This window comes from Lithobates pipiens, unplaced genomic scaffold (assembly GCF_037356315.1).
Source record: "Lithobates pipiens isolate NorthernLeopardFrog02 unplaced genomic scaffold, aLitPip1_a1.2 Scaffold_10, whole genome shotgun sequence".
In the NCBI taxonomy this organism is placed as follows: Eukaryota; Metazoa; Chordata; class Amphibia; order Anura; family Ranidae; genus Lithobates; species Lithobates pipiens.
This window is the reverse complement of record NW_027507686.1, coordinates 222,832,557-222,851,914: the sequence shown is the minus strand read 5'-3', so window position 1 is coordinate 222,851,914 and position 19,358 is coordinate 222,832,557. Positions and strand designations below refer to the sequence as shown.

Below are 19,358 nucleotides of genomic sequence, written 5' to 3'. Positions count from 1 at the left end.
TGATGGGAAATGTTTGAAGGAGCAGAATAGAAAACTTCTTGATCAGAGGAATTTTCAGACAGTGTATGCGTTTTCGTTCAGAAATTACATTCTTTTTAAAACCAAATGTTAAAAACAAGTAAAATTTTCAAACAGTCTTTCATTCAGCAAATGTACAAAGATTTTTCGTCGGAATATTCTCGTCGGAAAATAGATATGTATATGGCCAGCATAAGGCTCGGTTCACACATTATGCCGTTTGCTTTTGATGCATTTCTGCAGTGCTTTTTGCTGTGCATTTTGTATTTTTGCACACCCAATTTTGCTGCGATTTGCATTTTGCTTTTTATGCTTTTTTATTTGGCCACTTTGTTGTTGGGCAGATTAGGAAAATCGCTGAAAAAACACACTATATGCTTTTCTGAAGCTATTCCATTGAAGTCTATTGAACCAAAAAAAGAACCGTTTTATGTTGAAAAGAAGTCTTGAGCTTTTTCAAAGTGGCTGAAAAAAGCATAGCTGTGAATGTGTCCCATAGGAAATTGTTACATGAACTGTAGTGCGTTTCTGCAAAAAGCACCAAAAAAACACATAGGTGTGAACCAGACCTAAGACGTTTATTAGCAGCAGCATGCTTTGTATCGCCTGTCATAATGGGGTTCAACTAAAAGTAGCCCTTTATAGTACAAAAAGAGCAGATAATCGCTTCTATAAGGGGTTAATTTATACTGTAAAGTAATATATATTACTTGTACATATAGAAAATAATAAATACACCCAGAAGTGGGATATATGGGCATTTTAACTAGGAGTCAGATATGAAGCTATATGAAGGGTGGAAGGGAAATCTAAATCTTTTATATTACAGTATATTATAGTAGTACTAAAAGCTGAGACTTTTTTTTTTTTCTTTTTTTTTGGATATGATCATTTTAAATATAATGCACAATACTGGGAGACGTTTACTTTAAAGCAGCCAAACCCAAAAATGCAACTTGCGCTTTAAGGGAAGGTGAACCCCTGACATGCCACGTTTGGCATGTCATTTTTTTGGGAGGGGTGGGACCCTCTTTTTAGAGGGTTCCAGCTCCCACTTTCTCCTGGCGCACCTGCGGTGCCAGAAGGAAGATCACCTCTCCCCTCTCCCTCCCTGCAATCTTCTGGGGCACGTCACAGGTCCCAGATGATTGCCTGGCTAGTCGCAGCACAGCCAGGCACCCTCTGTGACAATGCCGGCGCCGCAGAGAGGAGGGGGAGACCAGCAGGGCTTCGTTCCCACGCATCGCTGGACCCTGGGACAGGTAAGTGTCCGATTATTAAAAATCAGCAGCTGCAGTATTTGTAGCTGCTGACTTTTTAATTTTTTTTTTTTAATTGGAACGCTGCTTTAAATGTAATTGTAATGCCTTCTATTACCTCCAGTCTATCAGCCTCCACCTTCTCTGGGTTCAGATGCTGATCTTTCCTGCACAGGGTCTTTATAGTGATTTTATTTTTTAAACAACAAATATCTTCTACTTACCTGTGTTGTGTAATGGTTTTGCACAGAGCAGCCCTGATTCTTCTCTTTTGGGGTCCCCCACTGACGCTTCTGGCTCCTCCTGCATTCAGAGTGCCCCCTATAACAAGCTGCAAAGTGTAATATAGAGTGCCCCTATAGCAAGTTAAAACAACTTCTTCTGCCTTTAGAACCACTCACTTCCTGCCCAGGACTACATGTCCCATGAGGCATTGCTCCTCACACATTCGCAAGTTCTCAGGCACTTACTGACATGTATGGACGGTGTAATGAGCTGTATGTGTGCTGCACTGTATTTCCTGATATGTAAACACATAATGCATTCTGTACGCAGACAAACTAATCGGCTGGCCGATTAATCGATTAAGAAAATTGTTGTCAACTATTTTCATAATCGATTAGTTGCCGATTAATCGATTAGTTGTTTCGGCCCTAGTATGCATTATCAATTTTTAAGAGAAATTGTTTTGCTTATTTAGGTATTTTGGCCTCTGTGCCATCCTCTGTGGAAGATCTCAGTGGTCCTATGGCAGATCCAGCTTCCTCTCAGCAGGGATCCTCTGATCCAGGTGAGACATCCCAAAACTTTTAGCACCCCAGTGAGATTATCAACATGGCTCAGAAACTGAAAGCACTTTGACAGTCTCATAATTTTAAGGGCGAATCAAAATGTAAAGCGCTTATCAAACCGATTATAACAAAACCAATTCAGTGGTATACTGAACAGGCCAAAAGAGAGCAAATAAGAGATGTTCATTGTTAATGTTTTTATATACTTTTAATGAGAGGTTTCTTTTTAAAGCTGAAATCCTGGGGAAAACAATGTTTTGGTATAGGCATGCTCTGCGTTTATCCCCATTCCTACAACCCACCTTCAATTCTGGTAATGGTACTCGCCCATCTGATGGGTGACCTGTAGAAAAAATGGATGATGACGTTCTACCCTTCTTCGGCAGCCAATTAATGCACAGAAAGAGAAAAGCACAATAAAAAGTGATCTTTGTGCTCACAAGCGTTAAAGTAATATTAAAGGCACTTTTTTGCAGCCCTGATTCTCCTCTTCTAGGGTCCCCCACCAGCGCTTCTTGCTGGAGGAAGATCTATCTCGGGCTGCAGACAGAAGGCTTTTTACCTTCATGCATAGAACGCATGAAGGTAAAAAAAACCTTGAGCCTTTAGAACCACTTTAAAGCTTCGATTGGCTTAGAGCAGAGGTCTCCAAACTTTCTAAACAAAGGGCCAGTTTAATATCCTCCAGATTTTAGGAGGGCTGAATTGTGGTCATCAGGATTAAAAAAAAACTATCCTGGCATCAGTGGGAGTAAACAATGCATCTTTGGTAGTAGGGGGTGAAATAGCATCCTATTGCTGCTGTCAGTGGGCTGAATAGTGCCCCATCATTGGTGTCAGTTTGAGGTATAGAGCAATATCATTGATTTCAATAGTAGGAATAGTGCCCCATTATTGGTATCAGAGGGAGGAATAGTGTCATGTATCAGTGGAAGGAAAAGTTCCCCAAGGGCCGGATAAAGGCGAGCAAAGGGCTGCAGTTTGGAGACCCCTGGCTTAGAGTTCTGCCCCTCCCTCCCTGCCAGTCTGAGCGCTGCTGTGCAGGACAGGTTCAGACACATGCACTGATCAGCCACCATAACTCGTTGAGGCATAGACACAATTACACATACCAAACTAGTATTTCTTTTAGATAATTTATAGCCAATTGTTTTTACATTTTAAATACTATAGGGAATGGTTAAGACCAGGGGCGGACTGACAACTCATGGGTCCCCCGGGCAATAGAAGCTCATGGGGCCCCTTGGGTGCCACACTCAAGCCACACACACACCTGCACAGGGAGACTTGGGGTGGAGAAAGCACACGGGGACACGGCGGGGGGGGGGAGCACACAGGGGGAAACTGGAGGGAGAATGCGCGCGCACACACACACACACACAGGGGGACACTCACACGGGGACACACACGCACACAGGGGGACACGCACACGGGGACACACACGCACACGGGGGACCCTCACATGGGGACACACACGCACACAGGGGGACACTCACACAGGGGGACACACACGCACACAGGGGGACACACACGCACACAGGGGGACACGCACACAGGGGGACACACACGCACACAGGGGGACACACACGCACACAGGGGGACACTCACACGGGGACACACACGCACACAGGGGGACACTCACACGGGGACACACACGCACACAGGGGGACACTCACACGGGGACACACACGCACACTGGGGGACACGCACACTGGGGGACACGCACACTGGGGGACACGCACACTGGGGGACACGCACACTGGGGGACACGCACACTGGGGGACACGCACACTGGGGGACACGCACACTGGGGGACACACACGCACACAGGGGGACACTCACACGGGGACACACACGCACACAGGGGGACACTCACACGGGGACACACACGCACACAGGGGGACACTCACACGGGGACACACACGCACACAGGGGGACACGCACGCTGGGGGACACTCAGACGGGGACACGCACACGGGGACACACACGCACACGGGGACACACATGCACAAAGGGGGGACAGGACACTCACACGGGGACACACATGCACACAGGGGGTTACTCACATGGGGACACACACAGGGGGACACACACAGAGACACACACAGGGGGAGAAACACATACACACAGGGACACACACACACACACAGGGACACACACAGGGGGAGAAACGCATACACACAGTAGGTTGTGTGTGACTGATTAGCAGACTGTACGTCAGTCCCTATACTGCTGAAGGACTGCTGCAGTATAGGGCAGCGGTCAGCAGTGGTGCACCTCAACCCTATCTATTGTGGACCGATACCGGTCCTTACAGAACAGCAGACTGTACCTCACTCAACCCTATGTACTGTAGCACCCTTCACCAAGTTACCAATCCTTATAAGGACCTTTGTGGACCAAGTAGGTTGTGTGTGACTGATTAGCAGACTGTATGTCAGTCCCTATACTGCTGAAGGACTGCTGCAGTATAGGGCAGCGGTCAGCAGTGGTGCACCTCAACCCTATCTATTGTGGACCGATACCGGTCCTTACAGAACAGCAGACTGTACCTCACTCAACCCTATGTACTGTAGCACCCTTCACCAAGTTACCAGTCCTTATAAGGACCTTTGTGGACCAAGTAGGTTGTGTGTGACTGATTAGCAGACTGTACGTCAGTCCCTATACTGCTAAAGGACTGCTGCAGTATAGGGCAGCGGTCAGCAGTGGTGCACCTCAACCCTATCTATTGTGGACCGATACCAGTCCTTACAGAACGGCAGACTGTACCGCACTCAACCCTATGTACTGTAGCACCCTACACAGACCAAGTTACCAGTCCTGATAAAGAGCTTTGTGGAACAAGTGAGTTGTGAATGATTAGCAGACTGCAGCAGAAGGGCAGCAGTCAAGTATAATATTCTTTCTATATTTGGAAGAAAGAATATTATACGTGTACAAGCCTATTACCATACCACTGATACCAGTCCTGAAAAGAACCTTTGTGGAACTAATAGTAACAGCAACTGTTTAAACTGACCCTCACTGCCTGACACACTGCTTCCTTCCTGTCCCTATACAAACTGGCAAAACAGAGGAGACTGGAACAATTACTGGTTACTCGAATAGCACTTTTGTGGACCTGATAGTAACAGCTAATGATGATGATGATGACTAATCTGGCTGTCCCTAAAATAGCAGCACACAGGCTCTGTCCCTTTATCTAAACTGATAAAAGACACTCAGGCTGCTGCAACAATCAGTAGCACAGCAAACCTATATACACCTAACACCTATACCAGTCCTGAAAAGAACTTTTGTGTACCAAATAGCTAGCGTTTTATCTGTCCCTACTCCAAACAGCAACCTTTCCCTATAGTGACAGAAGAAAGAATGTAAAATGGCCGCCGGATCGGGTGTATTTATAAGTTAGGGGGAATGTCCAAGTGTCCATGTGCCGTCATGTCTCAATTGGCTGTCCTGTACCCCATGATGGATGTGTCATCAGGTCAAAGTTCCTTTACACAGTAAAAACACGGAAGTCCGCCGGGCGAACAACGCCAATAGTCCGCCAAAATGGCGGACCGCGAACAGCCGAAATTCGCCGCGAAACGACCGCCGGGCGAACTGTTCGGCCATCCCTATCGACAACTACAAGCATTCTTTTTTTATATGTGAAATTCTGAAAATACAGGAATCTTGAGATAATGGAGGCGAGGGAAGGTCAGGGTAGGCAAAGAAGAGGGTGCAGGAGATGATCACCAGCACCAGCACCGTGATATAGAGCACTGACACCTGCACCGTGATAGTGATCTGACACCAGCACCGTGACATAACACATGTATGAGGTGAATCTGAGATCGACAACTACAAGCATTCTTTTTTTATATGTGAAATTCTGAAAATTCAGGAATCTTGAGATAATGGAGGCGAGGGAAGGTCAGGGTAGGCAAAGAAGAGGGTGCAGGAGATGATCACCAGCACCAGCACCGTGATATAGAGCAATGACACCTGCACCGTGATAGTGATCTGACACCAGCACCGTGACATAACACATGTATGAGGTGAATCTGAGATCGACAACTACAAGCATTCTTTTTTTATATGTGAAATTCTGATAATTCAGGAATCTTGAGATAATGGAAGTGAGGGAAGGTCAGGGTAGGCAAAGAAGAGGGTGCAGGAGATGATCACCAGCAGCAGCACCGTGATATAGAGCACTGACACCTGCACCGTGATAGAGAGCACTGACATCAGCAGCGTGACATAAAGCACTGACACTAGCACCGTGATATACAGCACTGACACCAGCACCGTGATATACAGCACTGACACCTGCACCGTAAGCAGTCCCAGGCAGGGCCTGACTGGCCTTTCGGGATACCGGGAGATTTCCCGGTAGGCCGCCTGCCCTGGGGCCGTTTTGCGGCTGCACTGCTACACTCTCCTTCTCATGTGTATCACAGAGCTAGCTGGCTGGTTGGCTCTGTGTTTGTTGGCCGTGCTATAACACGGCCCCACCCCCCTTGACCTGCTTGTGTGATAGGCGGAATATTGATTCTATCTGCTATCACAAAAGCAGGTCTAGGGGGGCGGGGCCGTGTTATAGCACGGCGGCCAAACACAGAGCCAGCCAGCCAGCTCTGTGATACACAGTAAAAAATGCCGCCCTGTGCCCGGATAGGAGGAGAAGCAGGACATATAGAGGTGATGAGCTTTCTATATTCCTCCATGTAGCCGCTGCTTCTCCTCCTATCCAATCCAACTTCTTTTACTGCCCCCTCCAGTTGTCCTTGTGCTCCCTGCCCCCCCTGCTCTCCTCCCTCACCACACTCTCCAGCCCTCCACAGTGCTCTCCAGCCACCCCCCCCCCCCACAGTGCTCTCCAGCCACCCCCCCACAGTGCTCTCCAGCCACCCCCCCACAGTGCTCTCCAGCCACCCCCCCACAGTACTGTCCACCCCCCCACAGTGCTGTCCAGGCCCCCCCCCCACAGTGCTGTCCAGGCCCCCCCCCCACAGTGCTGTCCAACCCCCCACAGTGCTGTCCAACCCCCCACAGTGCTGTCCAACCCCCCACAGTGCTGTCCAACCCCCCACAGTGCTGTCCAACCCCCCACAGTGCTGTCCATCCCCCACAGTGCTGTCCATCCCCCACAGTGCTGTCCACCCCCCACCTTGCTCTCCAGCCCCCACAGTTCTGTCCACCCCCACAGTGCTCTCCACCCCCCCCCCCCCCCACAGTGCTCTCCACCCCCCCCCCACAGTGCTTTCCAGCCCCCCACAGTGCTTTCCAGCCCCCCACTGTGCTCTCCAGCCCCCCACTGTGCTCTCCAGCCCCCCACTGTGCTCCCCAGCCCCCCCCCACAGTGCTCTCCAGCCCCCCCACAGTGCTGTCCACCCCCCACAGTTCTCTCCAGCCCCCCACAGTGCTCTCTTGCTGTCCACCCCCCACCTTGCTCTCCAGCCCCCACAGTGCTGTCCATCCCACCACAGTGCTCTCCACCCCCCCCCCCACAGTGCTCTCCACCCCCCCCCCCCCACAGTGCTCTCCACCCCCCCCCCACAGTGCTCTCCACCCCCCCCCCCCAGTGCTCTCCAGCCCCCCCCAGTGCTCTCCAGCCCCCCCCAGTGCTCTCCAGCCCCCACACTGCTCTCCAACCCCCACACTGCTCTCTACCCCCCACAGTGCTCTCCAACCCCCCCCACAGTGCTCTCCACCTCCCCCACAGTGCTCTCCACCTCCCCCACAGTGCTCTCCACCTCCCCCACAGTGCTCTCCACCTCCCCCACAGTGCTCTCCACCTCCCCCACAGTGCTCTCCACCTCCCCCACAGTGCTCTCCACCCCCCCCACAGTGCTCTCCACCCCCCCCCCCACAGTGCTCTCCACCCCCCCCCCACAGTGCTCTCCACCCCCCCCCACAGTGCTCTCCACCCCCCACAGTAGTCTCCTGCCCCCCACAGTGCTGTCCACCCCCCCACAGTGCTGTCCACCCCCCCACAGTGCTGTCCACCCCCCCACAGTGCTCTCCAGCCCCCCCTACAGTGCTGTTCACCCCAACAGTGCTCTCCAGCCCCCCACAGTGCTGTCCACCCCCCCCACAGTGTGTTCTCCAGACCCCCACGGTGCTCTCCAGACCCCCACGGTGCTGTCCACCCCCCCTCACAGTGCTGTCCATCCCCCACAGTACTCTCCAACCCCCCACAGTGCTCTCCAGCCCCTACAGTGCTCTCCAAACCTGTTCTTTTTGGCTCCCCCTCCAGTGCTCTCTCAAGCTCCCCCCCAGCGCTCTCTCAAGCTCCCCCCCAGCACTCTCCGCTCCCACCCCTGTACTCTCCGCTCCCACCCCTGTACTCTCCACTCCCCCCTGCATTTTGCCCCCACCCATGTGCTCTCCAACTCTGCCAGTCCTCTCCGCCCCCCATAGCACTCTCCAGTCCCCCGTGCTTTCCACCCCTGTTCTTTCTGGCCCCCACTGGTGCTCTCAAGCTACCCCCATTTCTCTCCACTCCTCCCTGCTCTTTGTACCCCCCAGTGCTCTCCAGCCCTGTTTTTCTTCCCCCCAGTAGTCTCAAGCTCCCCCCAGTGCTCTTCGCCACCCCACACTCTTAGCCCCCCCAGTGCTCTCAGCCTCCCATGCTCTCCACCCCTGTTCTTTTTGGCCCCCACCATTGCTCTCAAGTTTCCCCCCAGCACTCTCCGCTCCCCACCCCTATACTCTCTACTCCCCTGCATTTTGCCCCCACCCATGTGCTCTCCAACCCTGCCAGTGCTCTCCGTCCTCCATAGTGCTCGCCAGTCCCCGTGCTTTCCACACCCCTGTGATCTCCACTCGCCCCTGCTCTTTGCCCCCACCCATGTGCTCTCCAACCCCAGCAGCACTCTCTGCTCCCCCTTCTCTCCAGCTCCCACCCAGTGCTCTCCACTTCCCCAGGACCAGAGGACAGGCTGACTGGGGCCAAATAATAAGGACGGCTGAAGGTTGCAGGTGGCCAAGGACCACTCCATCTCACAGCAAACAGATCCTCCGGAAGGAGCACCGTCCCCATCCAAAACGAGAACAGGCTCTGCCTGCTGCTGGCCGTCATGGATATCCTGCTGACATGCAAGGTACTGTACCGAGCATCAACAGCACACCTTCCCACAGACAGGGACTGCAGACTGGGACATGCAGCACAGGAGAGGCTGACATGATGGGCACAGCGAGACTGCATTCACGGCACAGTGAGGCTGCATTTGATGGGCACAGTGAAGCTGCAATGATGGGCACAGTGAGGCCGAATTCATGGGCACAGTGAGACTGCATTTGATGAGCACAGTGAGGTTGCATTGATGGGCACAGTGAGGCTGCATTTGATGGGCTCAGTGAGGCTGCATTTGATGGGCTCAGTGAGGCTGCAATGATGTGCACAGTGAGGCTGCAATGATGTGCACAGTGAGGCTGCAATGATGTGCAAAGTGAGGCTGCATTCATGGGCACAGTGAGGCTGCATTCATGGGCACAGTGAGATTGAATTTGATGAGCACAGTGAGGCTGCATTGATAGGCTCAGTGAGGCTGCATTTGATGGGCACAGTGAGGCTGCATTTGATGGGCACAGTGAGGCTGCATTTGATGGGCACAGTGAGGCTGCATTTGATGAGCACAGTGAGGCTGCATTGATGGGCACAGTGAGGCTGCATTTGATGGGCACTGGTGAGGCTGCATTGAGCTCTTGTATCATGTCTGTAGTCTCTGACCATCTCCGGTATTATGTCTGCACTCTCTGACCATCTCACGGTGCAGGTGTCAGTGCTGTATATCACGGTGCAGGTGTCAGTGCTGTATATCACGGTGCAGGTGTCAGTGCTGTATATCACGGTGCAGGTGTCAGTGCTGTATATCACGGTGCAGGTGTCAGTGCTGTATATCACGGTGCAGGTGTCAGTGCTGTATATCACGGTGCAGGTGTCAGTGCTGTATATCACGGTGCAGGTGTCAGTGCTGTATATCACGGTGCAGGTGTCAGTGCTGTATATCACGGTGCAGGTGTCAGTGCTGTATATCACGGTGCTGGTGTCAGTGCTGTATATCACGGTGCTGGTGTCAGTGCTGTATATCACGGTGCTGGTGTCAGTGCTTTATGTCACACTGCTGATGTCAGTGCTCTCTATCACGGTGCAGGTGTCAGATCACTCTATCACGGTGCAGGTGTCAGATCACTCTATCACGGTGCAGGTGTCAGATCACTCTATCACGGTGCAGGTGTCATTGCTGTATGTCACGATGCTGATGTCAGTGCTCTCTATCACGGTGCAGGTGTCAGATCACTCTATCATGGTGCAGGTGTCGTTGCTGTATGTCACGTTGCTAATGTCAGTGCTCTCTAGAGGTCGACCGAAAAAAGGGCTAACTTGCGTTTGAAAGACCTCTGCGCAAATACTGCGTCACATAAAATATTGCAACAACCGCTATTTTATTCCCTAGGGTCTCTGCTAAAAAAAAAATATATATAATTTTTGGGGCTTCGGAGTGATTTTCTAGCAGAAAATACTGGATTTTTACTTGTAAGCAACAAGTGTCAGAAAAGATTTAGTCTTTAAATGGTTAAACTGAGAACTTCTACACACAGAGTTCAGCCCATTGAAGAAGAAACATTGTATCACTTTGATCTTTTCTTGGCAGCCTGCCCAGAGAGGAGGAAAGTCCTTCACTGATGTCTTCAGGCAACTTACATTGACTTCTATTATAGAAGTCTTTTGCAAGTCATAATAAATTCGAAATTCGTAAACAAAAGTTCGTATTCCGTACAGAATTCGGACGCACGGCAATTCATAGTTCGGATCCTCCCGAACGTACGAATTTTGGGAAATTCGTACGAATTTGCGATTCGCACATGTCTACTACATGGTTTTGGTAAATCTGAAGATAAAATTCAGCAGAAAATCTGACAGTGTGTATAGGGCTTTAGGGTGCTAGTGTAGCACTAACCCCCGAAGGAGCTGCTGGCTAGATTGGGCTTACCGTTACCTTCTTTTTCCTCACTTCACGTCTAGAGATGTCCCGTGGTAGATGACCCAGTAACTTGAGAGACTGACGACAGATCCACTTAAATGGATTTTATTTGCAAAAACGTAGACAATGAACAGTCTCTTAAAATGGGAAAGGAAGTTCAGGTACTCTTAGTGTCAAAGTCAATATTGAAGAACTTGCTTACTTTGACTGCATCCAAAGAATAGCCATTCACAACTGGATGTTCACTCAAGTTGGACAGTCCCTCTCTCACAAGGCTTAGCAGCCAACAAGGTGCTTACTCAGGAACAAGTCTCTGCCACAGACGTTGTTGTAGAACACGTAGGAAAACTAAACTTGTAGAACACTCGTGTGATACCTGGATCTTTCAGCCAGCTTGGCGATATCCACGAGACCGGATTCTCTTGGGGACTTCAGCTCCTCCAGGCTCTGGCTAAGAAACCAACCTGTATGTGGCCTTCTTCTGAAGAGTCCTCCCCTGCATAGCGTGAAGTCACTGGGTCTCTCCCAAACCAGAGACGGCACCCAAACACCTCAGAATCCTCCTTTAGTTACCTTGCCTCGGGCTAGCCAGTCCCGAGACAAGATCGGGTGGATCCACACCCCAGGACATAGCCTTCCTGGGGGCTGGTCAGGAAGACCAGGACCATGAAGTCAGTACATCCTTCTGGACCGGTAACCCCAAACCACATGACATCCGCATTTTAAATACCCTCTCCCAGAAAGCACAGCAAGAGCGCCACTCCCACTGGGCGGGTTCCAAGAAAGAGTAACTTAAGCACCCAACCAGACCATAATTCCATGCCTTCCAGAAGAGACAGTGCCCCCTATGGTCAGGCTGAATATCTCATAGTCCAGTCAGACTTATGCGGAGGTCTAAATTTAGACAATTGTACCCAAACCAAACTGCAGTTCAGGTGTGACCTTAAGTTTGAAAAACACATAGTGTGTGCTCTTCAGGAGCCGTGTAACACTAGGAAGATAATGCTGGACCTTGCAGACTGGTAGATTCGTCTTTCTTAGAAATCAGCAGCTACAGTATCTTCTACTTTTGTAAAAACAAGTGAAATTCCTCTTTAACTGCACTGTGAAAATTGAGGTCTTCGGCATAGTTACATTTATCTGGCAGGGGTGCCTGGATCACAGAAGTGGCTTAAAAAAAACTTACAAGCACTTTGGTGGCTTACACAGTTCCCACATACATATTTAACCACTTAAGGACCGCTGCATGCCAATGTACGTCATCACAATGGCATGTACAGGCACAAGCACGTACATGCCATTGCCTTCCAGCGGGTGGGGGGTCTGATCGGACCCCCCCCTGCTGGATGCGGCGGTCCATTTCGCTGGGGATGAGGGGATGGCCGTTGTTTTCTGGCCATCCCCTCTCGATCGCTCCTGGCGAATGAGAAGCTTCCCCCGCCTGTGTATAGTAAACACAGGCAGGGAGGAAGTGATGTCATTCTCCTCGGGGTGGTCTTTTTGACTGGACTACGAGGAGAAGTGAAAGTAAGTGTGCACCATCACTACACTAACACGTAGGCACACACAGGCACACAAACCCCCCCAGTCACAGTGTCACTGATTGCAGTGATCATTTATTTACTGATCACTGCATTCAGTGTCAGTTGTGACAGTAAAAACTGTCAGGGCAGTTAGTGTTAGGTCCAGGGTAGCCCCCAATAAAGGTTTAACCCCCTGATTGCCCCTAGAGTTAACCCTTTCACCCCCTTTTGCCAGTGTCACTAAGCGATTGTTTTTCTGATTGCTGCATTAGTGTCGCTAGGTAGCTAGTTATTTTTTTAGGTTCACCGCAAAGTTTTTATAGTGCTAGGTACCCCGATATACTACCCAATAATGGTTTTAACCCCCTGATTGCCCCTAGTTAACCTTTTCACCAGCGATCACCGTATAAGTGTCACTGGTGACTCTGGTTAGCCAGTTAGTTATTTAAGTTCCCCATCAGGTTTTTATATAGTGCCAGGGATCCCCATATACTACCTAATAAAAATTTGAACCCCCTGATTGCCCCTAGTTAACCCTTTCACCAATGATCACTGTATTAGTGTTACGGGTGACTCTGGTTAGTTTGCTTTTTATAGCGTCAGGGCACCCACCATTTATTACCCAATAAAGGTTTAACCCCCTGATCACCCGGCGGGTTATATCAATTAGGTTTTAGGGTCAGGGTCGCGCGAGGCAGCGCTAGGTTAGTGCCAGTACCGCTAACACCCACGCACAAAGCATACACCTCCTGTAGTGGTATAGAATCTGAACAGATCAATATCTGATCTGATCAGATCTATACTAGCGTCCCCAGCAGTTTAGGGTTCCAAAAAAACGCATTGTTAGCGGGATCAGCCCAGATACCTGCTAGCACCTGCATTTTGCCCCTCCGCCCAGACCACCCAAGTGCAGTATCGATCGATCACTGTCACTTACAAAACACTAAACACATAACTGCAGGGATCGCAGAGTCAGGCCTGATCCCTGCGATCGCTAACAGTTTTTTTTGGTAGCGTTTTATATTTAAATCCGAAATGCAGTGCTTGGTTTTCGGGGTCCCGCACATGGCTAGGCTCCCAAAAAGTCCCCCACATGTGGTATCCCCGTACTCGGGAGAAGCAGCAGAATTTATTTTGGAGTGTAATTTGACTTATGCCCATAGCATGTGTGAGCAATATATCATTTAGTGACAACTTTGTGCAAAAAAAAAAAAAAAAAAATTGTAATATTCCTGCAACTTGTGGCAAAATATAAAATATTTCATGGACTCAACATGCTTCTCAGTAAATAGCTTGGGGTGTCTAATTTCCAAAATGGGGTAATTTGGGGGGGGGGGGGGATTGTGTTATTTTGGCATTTTATGGCCTTCAAAACTGTGATAGGTTGTGAGGAGTGAAAACAAAAATTAGCACCCTTAGAAATCCTGAAGGCAGTGATCGGTTTTCGGGGTGCCGTACGCGGCTAGGCTCCCAAAAAGTCCCACATATGTGGTATCCCCGTACTCAGGAGAAGCAGCAGAATATATTTTGGGGTGCAATTCCACATATAACTATGGCATGTGTGAGCAATATATCATTTAGTGACAACTTTTTGTAAACTTCTTTTTTTGTGTCATTATTCAATTACTTGGGACAAAAAAAAAAAATATTCAATGGGCTCAACATGCCCCTCAGCAATTTCCTGGTGTCTACTTTCCAAAATGGGGTCATTTGGGGGGGTTTGTACTGCCCTGCCATTTTAGCACCTCAAGAAATGAGATAGGCAGTCGTAAATTAAAAGCTGTGTAAATTCCAGAAAATGTACTCTAGTTTGTAGATGCTATAACTTTTGCGCAAACCAATAAATATACGCTTGACATTTTTTTTACTAAAGACATGTGGCTGAATAAATTTTGCCCTAAATGTATGACTAAAATTGAGTTTATTTGATTTTTTTTATAACAAAAAGTAGAAAATATATTTTTCTCTCAAAATTCTTTTTCCATTTATATTGCAAAAAATAAAAATCGCAGAGGCATTCAAATACCATCAAAAGAAAGCTCTATTTGTGGGAAGAAAAGGACACAAATTTCGTTTGGGTACAACATTGCATGACCGCGTAATTACCAGTTAAAGCAGTGCAGTGCGAAATTGTGAAAAGACCTCTGGCTGAAAATTGGTCCGGGGCTGAAGTGGTTAAACTGCATTTTTATCTGATTGCTTGGAAAATTATCTAGCAGAGACAATGGGGTTGATTTACTAAAGGCAAATAGACTGTGCAGTTTGCAGGTGCAATTGCTCCAGAGCTCAGTAAATGAGGTAAGGCTTGACTTTGCAATGAGTACCCAAATCCTGTGCAAGGAAAAAAAAAAACATTATTGCTTGCACATGATTGGATGATGGAAGTCAGCAGAGCTTCTGCTTATTTACTAAGCTCTGAAGCAACTGCTTTTGCAGAGGGCAACTGCACTTTACAAAGTGCACAGTCTTTTTCCCTTTAGTAAATCAACCCCACTGTGTTAGGTCTACATGGGGATCACATGTAAAAATTGTTTCATGATAAAGTAGATCGTGACAAATTCAGCAACTCTGCTAAACATCAGATGGCAACTGAGTAATAACAGTGCAGGTGAAGAGGTAACTGATGGGCTTCTTTACTGATATCTGTAGCTACCAGTCTGCACCCTTCGTTTAGAGATATGCCGCGTACACACGATCAGAATTCTCATCGGAAAAAGTTCTGATGGTTTTCCCATTGGAATTCCAACGGAATTTCGCTCAAACTGTTTCGCCTACACACGGTCACACCAAATTCCGACGGTCAATAACACCGCGACATACAACACGTTCAACGGCACTATAAAAGGGAAGTTTAATGCTTCCGAGCATGCATCGAATTGTTTCCGAGCATGCGTCGGAAATTTTGCGTGTCAGAATTGCATACATCTGATAGAAAGGTTTTCCGAACAGGCTTTCAATCTAAAGTTCGTTGGAGATGCCGACAGAAAAAGACCGATGGGCATACACGCGGTCAGAAAATCTGATGAAAAGCTCCCATCGGACTGTTTCCTTTGGAAATTCCGGTCGTGTGTACGCGGCAATATGCTGCGACTAGGGAGCTCAAATTCTAAAGCAGGCCATACATTATGCAATTTTCTTTCCTTCTACCAGAAGTGTAAGGAATGAAAATTGCTCAATTCCCCCGATCAACACAGTCAGTGTTGATGGGAGAAACCTTCCAGCAGCGCTATTGTATTCTGCAGGCGGGAAGAGCATGGATTAAAACGGGAAGAAAAAAGACAGGGCTTCAATGGGAAAACACACTCGGCGGAATAAAGAACAAAAGTTTATCATATGAAAAAGCTGCATGAAAAAATAACAGCATGGCTAATTAGCCAGGAAATAATCAAAACCTTCACCAAACATACTAAAACACTGGGGGTTATTTACTAAAGGCACTGAAAGTGCACTTGAAAGTGCAGTTGCTGTAGATCCGAGGGGGAGCATTTTAGTTTGCACATGATTGGATGATAAAATCAGCAGAGCTTCCACTCCTTTCAGAGCTTCCCCTCAGATCTACAGCAACTGCACTTCCAACTGCACTTCCAAGTGAACTTCCAAGTGAACTTGCAATGCACTTGTAGTGCAGGGTGGATTTGCCTTTAGTAAATCAACCCCGTTATGGCAATGTTGTCGCAATGAGATAAAACAGCCCGGGCTCACTTACACACACACAATTAATTCCTCACACACACAGGGGTTGCTAGATGGTCAAAACCTAAAAGGCGTCATCCAGTGACAGCAAATACAGAGTGGCATAAAGTTCAAGAAACCCTTGAATCCAGTAATGCAAGGATGGTGTCCCCGATTTAGAGCCGGAGATACCAGTCTGAAGAAATAGCCACTAATTGAGTCAGCAATGTGGAGAGAGCAGCAGTGTGTTGTCCAAAGACATTCACATATGCAGATGGATAGACACTGGAGATGTTGTCAGTATAGGAGCTGGATATAGGGGAGCATATATGATGAAAACAGGTAATCCTGTCCCCATTGGGGAGGTTTGCACTCGCTTCCTGTGCTAGTGACCCCCGCTCATGTTCTGACATTAGGGAAAACTCCAAGGACAGAAGTGAGGGGAAATCTCAATGGGGCCCCACACAGCATTACCTCCCCCATACCCCTTCTAACCCTTCCCCCACTGTATACAGAACACAAAGAGATCCACCTGATCACATGGCAGAGAAAAGCTCAGACACTTCCAGGATATAACAGGTTTTATTACAAAAAAATTTCTTTCCATAAATCCATTTCTCTTCTCTTGTGATGTGATGTTGAACTTGCTGGGAGATGTGACTCTTCTTTTTGTGAATGGATCTCTCTACAGATCTTCTCTGCTTGCGGCTCAGAGCGATCGTCAGGTTGGAGGGGAGGCCGCCATCTTGTACACTCTCTGTAAAATCTCAAAACATGGACAATTAACCAACAAGCCTGTCTGTAGAGTGTGGGGGGGACCGGGTTGTGAACTACGGACCCCAGTGCTGCAAGGCATATGTGCTAACCACTGAGCCGCTATGCTGCACATACTACTCCAGGAAGAATCAATTCCCTAACACGGCCCCCTTACACGCCATATCCCTTGCCTCTCCTGGGGTCTAATGTTATTCTCTGTGGTAGCACAGCTCTTTAACCCTTACTTTAGGCTCCTGATAACCTTTTATATATTGGGGGTAAAGGGGAACACTACAGAGCAATGCCAATGGTACTCAGCCACCAGGTCCTGATCTCCCTCCAGGCAGTGGCACCCTGTCCTCTGCCTCTATGGCCCTGGAGGACCAGAGCAACACAATGAAGTCACTTCTAGTCCAGGGTTTTTTTTTATTATATAAAGCAAATGGTCAGAATTCTTTTGATCTTTTAAAGGTAAAGGAGAGATTTGGCATCTTTTTGACCCCAGATCTCTCCTTAAAGCGAATCTGCCATTCTTTTTTCTATTACAAGGGATGTTTACATTCCTTGTAATAGGAATAAAAGTGCTGTGGCCTACCTACCTGTGGTCAGTTTTTAATGGAAAGCAGAGGGACGGCAGGAACACCAGGGATTTCACACAAAGGAAGCAACACAGAGAGAACAGGATCCTTTCTCATACAAGTATATCGTACAGCAGGCACATATCAGGAATATGAAGTGTTTGGGTAACAAATGCTTTGCGTGAGCCTCATGCCAACCTTTACTTAGTGTTGTGGCCTACCTAAAAATAGATCAAGTTTTTATATAGGCAGATGGTCAGATTGATATCACATCAAGCTGAGGGGATCGAATTGTCTGCAACTGGCAGAATATGTTCACTTACCATGGAGCATTTGATGGTCAGAGACTGGGGGCATGCTACGGGAGATGGTCAGAGACTGGGGGCATGCTACGGGAGATGGTCAGAGACTGGGGGCATGCTTACGGGAGATGGTCAGAGACTGGGGGCATGCTTACGGGAGATGGTCAGAGACTGGGGGCATGCTTACGGGAGATGGTCAGAGACTGGGGGCATGCTTACGGGAGATGGTCAGAGACTGGGGGCATGCTTACGGGAGATGGTCAGAGACTGGGGGCATGCTTACGGGAGATGGTCAGAGACTGGGGGCATGCTACGGGATATGGTCATAGACTGGGGGCATGCTACAGGAGATGGTCATAGACTGGGGGCATGCTACAGGAGATGGTCAGAGACTGGACCCTAATACTGCTGGGGTCCTAGGGGGTGCAAACCAGTGCCAGTGGGCTGCAGACTGGGCTCCAGAGAGCTGGGCAATGACTTTTTTTATGAATGCAATCATAAATAAATAAAAAGAAAAACCAGGTTTTAATTGAGTTTACTTAGTTTTTATCCCTCCTCCACATAGAAATTGGAGCTCTTCTACAGATGAATTATTTTGCACGATCCAAGTAATGAATGATTTTACTGCATTTCAGATCATGAAGAGCGAGGGATTCGCGAGTGGCACACAATTCGCAAGCAATAAAAGATAAAATTAAATGAAAACTGTGAGAAAACCAAAGTGAACAAATCTCTCCCGTTTGGTCTCCATTGTCAATTAGGTGAGAGCTGTACTTTTTTTTTTTTTTCTCTTTCTCAGCAGGTTCAGAACTTGCGCCAATATTAAGGGTTCCTTAACCAATTCAATACTGCCCCCCCCCCCCCCCCTTCCTGCCCAGACCAATTTTCAGCTGTCAGTGCTGTCACAATTTGAATGACAATTGTGCGGTCATGCAACACTGTACCCAAACTAAATTTGTATAATTTAATTTTCTTCCCACAAATAGAGATTTATTTTGGTGGTATTTGATCAAGTCTGGGTTTTTTATTTTTTGCTAAACACACTAAAAAAGACTGACATTTTTGGGGGAAAAAAGTTTTTCCTTGTTTGTTATAAAATGTTATTTTCTCCTTCACTGACACACTGATGAGGCTGCACTGACACGCACTGATAGGGCACTAATATGTATAATTGAAGGGCACTGATGGGCACTGTTTTTTGGCATTGATAGGGGGCACTGATGATGAGGCACTGATTGGCATCTAACATGGGCACTGACTGGCACTTTGGTGGGCACTGACTGGCAGCTGTGGCGGCAGCTCTGATAGGGGCTGAGCTGATAATCAATGCAGTATCAGCTCAGACCCCCCCTCTAACAGGAGAGCCGCTGATCGGCTCTCCTGTCAGCGTGAACCGAGGAAAGTCATTTACAGGTACTTTCCTGGTCACACGCTATGATCAGCTGTGATTGGTCACAGCTGATCATGTGGTAAAGAGCCTA

At 48.3% G+C, this 19,358-nt stretch overlaps 1 pseudogene across 1 annotated transcript in view; it reads left to right on the top strand.

Moving 5' to 3' along the window:
• Positions 1-19,358, top strand: part of LOC143926351 (cryptochrome-2-like) — a 77,124-nt pseudogene that overhangs the window by 44,799 nt on the left and 12,967 nt on the right. Inside the window, exons 10-11 of the transcript XR_013262091.1 lie at positions 1,978-2,067; positions 18,513-18,638. The product of XR_013262091.1 is annotated as a cryptochrome-2-like (transcript). The remainder of the gene's footprint in view (positions 1-1,977; positions 2,068-18,512; positions 18,639-19,358) is intronic.